The sequence below is a fragment of the Electrona antarctica genome (genome assembly GCF_951216825.1).
Source record: "Electrona antarctica genome assembly, contig: scaffold_600, whole genome shotgun sequence".
NCBI lineage: Eukaryota > Metazoa > Chordata > Actinopteri > Myctophiformes > Myctophidae > Electrona > Electrona antarctica.
In genome coordinates this window covers 25,470-30,536 of record NW_027637765.1, presented here as the reverse complement: position 1 = coordinate 30,536, position 5,067 = coordinate 25,470, and the positions used below count along the sequence as shown (strand labels likewise).

General features: G+C 41.9%; 2 long non-coding RNA genes across 2 annotated transcripts; one reads left to right on the top strand and one right to left on the bottom strand.

Annotated features, from left to right (window-relative positions):
* The first annotated feature begins 290 nt into the window (after positions 1 to 290).
* LOC306918680 lies at positions 291 to 2,685 on the top strand. Its single transcript, XR_013789372.1, has 4 exons — positions 291 to 362; positions 627 to 784; positions 1,279 to 1,388; positions 2,550 to 2,685. It is a non-coding gene; the product is annotated as an uncharacterized lncRNA (long non-coding RNA).
* A 921-nt stretch (positions 2,686 to 3,606) lies between these two features.
* LOC306918681 lies at positions 3,607 to 4,478 on the bottom strand. The gene is made up of 2 exons (XR_013789373.1): positions 4,283 to 4,478; positions 3,607 to 4,238 (listed from the first exon to the last, which is right to left on the bottom strand). It is a non-coding gene; the product is annotated as an uncharacterized lncRNA (long non-coding RNA).
* Between the last annotated feature and the right edge of the window lie 589 nt (positions 4,479 to 5,067).

Sequence of the window (5,067 nt, the reverse complement as noted above, 5' to 3'; positions counted from 1 at the left end):
GGAGAAGACGACCAAAGACCAGGAACCTTTGAGTAACATGATCTTCGAATATGGGCTTTTAAAACAAGTAAGCTTAAACATTCAGTACGCATTTCATAGACACACATACACCACCCTCCAGTCTTTATTATTTTTTAATTGCTTTATATAATCTACATTAGTTTATTTTCTTTACATGGCTGTATTATAATCTAAAGATTTTCTTCATTGTCCTTGTGTGTCTGCAGATGCATGTTCTTGATCAACCCAGAGAAAGGCACTAAAGTGTAAAGCAAAACAAATCACGACTTGGTGTGAATCCTAGGGTGTCTACCATGATCCAGTTTCTTTCGGACCATGACTGGGGCGTGATCTTGAATATGGTAAGAATTTTGGCCACGCACGCACGTGTTATTCGGTGCATTATCCTGGTGGCTTTCTTTCACATGTCCTCTCGGTTATGAGGGAACACGCATGCGCTTAAGACACTACACCCCGAAGAGACCCAGCTATGACCTGTGGTCCTGCACTGCTACCTATTGACCAAGGTTATTGTGATTTTGTTGGAAAATGAAACACAGAACATAAACTTGTAATAATAACAGTAATTCAATCCTAACTTATTTATTTTCCCCTCACATTTGTAGAGCGGTAACACAGCTCACCAGAAGGGTGGATGCCGTCAAGGAGTTGTCCAGCACCGTCAAGGAGAGCTTTTCAGGGGTGACAGAGGCTGGACAGGATGGAGGCATCCATCCTGCAAACGCCTCCTCCTGCCAGCCAAAAGATTCCCCAAGAGCTGTCTGTATGTACTTAATCTACCTATTTATCTTCAACAGAGCCCCCCCCCCAACAGTACAACTCTAGAACCCCTTGTATAAATGTATGGCTGTGACCCTACCCAGTTCACTGTCTCTGCATTCTATGTATGTTTACCTTGCTTACTGTAAATCGCTCTTGATAAAGTGTGCTAAATGCCTAAATTGTAGATTAGTGTTGATTTGATACGGTTAAAAATAACAGATGGCACAATGACCAAATATTGACAAATGTAATATTGGTGTGATTTGTGTTATTTTTTTGTTAAATAGGTTGGTTTTCTATTCAAATGGTAATCATGTCTGTAGTGTTTGCTAAATAATAGGGGTCTCCCTGTCTCTATAGCTAGCTCGTCAGAGTACCCCCATTTAGTTTGACAGTTTACATTTTGTCTGCTAATTTCTATCACCATCCTTTTGAGATGCCTTAATATAATACATTTAGAGATCATAATGTGGTATTTGTGTTGTCATTCACTAGAAGCCTGTAACAGGGCTTTTGAAAGCCTCAAGACAACCACACGAATTGAGCTGGCCGGGACATTGGAGGATGTGAAGAGGAGGAAGGCTCTCACTAGCCGGAGGGATCGGGTGAGCTATTGACCTGCTCTTACTGACATGTGAAATGTCAGAACCTGATGTCTCCCTTTTGACTGATACCTGTCCATTTAAACTCTAGACGGGCCTGCCCCAAAGTTATTAGTGCAGCTGCGCCCGGCAACTAGAGTTCAACAGGCCTGAATTAAGGCCTATCAAACCCTGTACACAAGAGAATGTCCCCGCTACCACCCTTAGATCTCCATATATGGAGCTGACCTGTTCTGACATTCCATATGTTGATCTGACATCATCAAACACTGTACACTCAAGACATGCTCCTTATAGTCCGGCAGCCACGGTTATGGCTATGGGGTGGGAAATTTGGTATACTTTTTTTTTTTATTGGCCTAAAATATTGTCTATATACTGCTGACCGGCTGTCACTATTGGGCAATTTTTTTTATAGGGGTTTCTTGTGACCCTACCATTAACATCCTATGGCAGGCAGAAATGTCAAAAATGATCTTTATGCTTTAAGTAGCATGTGACATGTCAAACTATGGGGTTTTCATGATTCTGAATCCATTCCAAGCATTAGTTTGAGGTCAGCACATTTTGGGCTAGTGGCTATGGCTGCTTTTAGCCCAAGGAGTGTTTTTTGTGCAAAACTAATGCTTGGAATGGATTCAGAATAATAAACCCCCTAGTTTGACATGTCGCATGCTACTTAAAGCAAAAGGAAAGTTTGACATTTTTGCATGCCATAGGATGTTAATTTTAAACTAAAGAAGCCTGTCGGCTGCCGGACTATTAGGCCAGTACAGAATTCATTCCTTGTTGATCTGACCCTTCCATGCCAAAGCGCCAGTGCTCACCCAGCAGTCTACCGTCAACAAGTGCACACATCCGCCTCTTAGGTGTCTTACTGGTTTATTTAAGCCAAGGGATATAACAGTGAGGTGGTCATTACAGAGAAATCTGCTGCAGGACATGAAGCAGAGGGGTCATACACAAAGGGGTAGAATGTTTGGAGATGTGTGTAGTTGCCAATGACATAATAGCGTTGTCCCGATTTCTTTCAGACTGAGTAAAAGTACTTAATTGTTAGTACTCGCCAATACCGAGTACCGATACGAGTACTTTTTATTTTCATTGAGTAACCACTTAATTTACCCCCTTTTTCTCCAATTTAATTTCATATGCCTACAACAGTTGGCGGGGTGTGGAGCCCAAGGAGACCCGCATGAGGGTTCATTCTGGACTCTTTACCCTGAGATCCCCCCCTGCTCCAGAGGGGTGTGGAGCCCAAGGAGACCCGCATGAGGGTTCAGTCTGGACTCTTTACCCTGAGACCCCCCCCCCCCCCCTGCTCCAGAGGGGTGTGGAGCCCAGGGAGACCCGCATGAGGGTTCATTCTGGACTCTTTACCCTGAGATCCCCCCCTGCTCCAGAGGGGTGTGGAGCCCAAGGAGACCCGCATGAGGGTTCATTCTGGACTCTTTACCCTCAAACGTCTGTACATAAAAGAGGCCCTGGAGGGTGAAGCGGAAGGGACTGGAGGAGTGTGAGTGCGTGAGTGTGAGAGGCATGAATTCCGTTTTTGTCCGAGCATAGGCATGGTAACGCCCCGCCTGCCTGTGATTGGCCTACCAACACTGCCTGTCTTGACTGTCCTCCGAGGTGGATATGCTGGATAGTCTGAGGCGAGGTTACTCCGTGGTGGGAAATAATACAAGTAGTATGGTATGACACAAGAGAAAGCTAACTTGTACGTTTTATTTTTGTAGAAAAGGCAAACTAATATTGTTTATGCCGTTTGCTTTGATGGAATAATTGATTGAACATGCACGCCATGATTTGATTTGGGTAGTAGGCTACAACACACGTGTTATTCAATCAAAGCAAACGGCATAAACAAAATTAGTTTGCCTCTTCTACAAATTTGTAGCCTATTATTTATTTCTCAATCTCACCACGGAGTAATTAACCTCGCGTCTCCGAGGACAGTCAAGACGGGCAGTGTCGGTAGACCAATCACAGGCAGGCGGGGCGTTACCATGCCTCAGCCATGCCTATGCTCTGAGTAACAAACGGAATTCACGCGTGTGAGAGTGGTTTCCCCTCATCTGCTCCTCACCCTGACTCCCGTCGTCTGTGCGCCATCCTGTGTGTTCTTGTTCTTGTCCTGTTCAGACAAACTGTGAGACCATGTCCTGGCTACAATACTTTGTTGTCAAGCTGCCTTTTTTTGTTTTAACATTTATCTAAATGTTTAAACCTTCATTGTATTGTTTCTAGAGTGACTTTTTCAACCTAGGTTCATGTTTTAGGTTATTAGAGAAAGTAAAAGATTAATGTAATTTTTTTTCCATTTGCTGCTCTTTTTCATTTTAGGGATTTTAGCTGACATGGGGCTAAATATGTATTTTTTCACATTTTTATAGCGATTTATTTTTTTATTATTTACTATAGTCTTACTAGACTCCAAGAAATTACATCTGGCCACAAAAGATCACAGGATCTACTGAATGTGTCAAACGTACATGACACACAGTGTGGCTTCCTCCCAGTAGGCTATACCTTCACATTCAGTAGATCCTGTGATCTTTTGTGGCCAGATATAATATCGTGGGGTCTAGTAGGACTATAGTAAATAATAAAAAAATAAATCACTATCAAATTTTGTAAAAAAGTACCCCCATGCTCGAATGATTCAAAATGATTCCAGAATACACGTTGCCTGGTCCCCACTAGCCTTGATTCTGCCGCACCCGAGTACACTTCATTCAACTGTATTCAATGCTTTCACAATGCAGCGATCCGTATCCCAGTACACTTCATTCAACTGTATGCAATGCTTTCACATTGCAGTGATCCGTATCTGAGTACACTTCATTACAACTGTATTCAATGCTTTCACATTGCAGTGATCCGTATCTGAGTACTGTATTCAATGCTTTCACATTGCAGCAATCCGTATCTGAGTACACTTCATTCAACTGTATTCAATGCTTTCACATTGCAGTGATCTGTATCTTTTGGAGGCATGGCCCCTGTTTTGAGGTTGCTAAATAAATGTTTGTTTGCGCTGAAGTGATTTTTGTTTTGTAAATAGTTTTTAGCTTAATGTTTATATTCAAAGTAGGTAGCCTTTTTGGATGAGACATTTGGTGTAGAGGGGAAAAAAGAACTGGGCCTAGTATAAAGTTTTGGGTACACTGATCTGTCCTTGTATAGTGGGTCATCATGATATGGGCCATGAATGGTATACTGAAATATACAGGTCATATTCTGACAAGATACAACTGGTGTTTGGATTTAGGATATGACGACAGGTCATATTCTGACAAAAGATACAACTGGTGTTTGGATTTAGGATATGACGACAGGTCATATTCTGACAAAAGATACAACTGGTTTTAGGATTTAGGATATGACGAGAGGTCATATTCTGACAAAAGATACAACTGGTTTTAGGATTTAGGATATGAAGACAGGTCATATTCTGACAAAAGATACAACTGGTGTTTGGATTTAGGATATGACGACAGGTCATATTCTGACAAAAGATACAACTGGTTTTAGGATTTAGGATATGACGACAGGTCATATTCTGACAAAAGATACAACTGGTGTTTGGATTTAGGATATGACGACAGGTCATATTCTGACAAAAGATACAATTGGTGTTTGGATTTAGGATATGACGACAGGTCATATTCTGACAAAA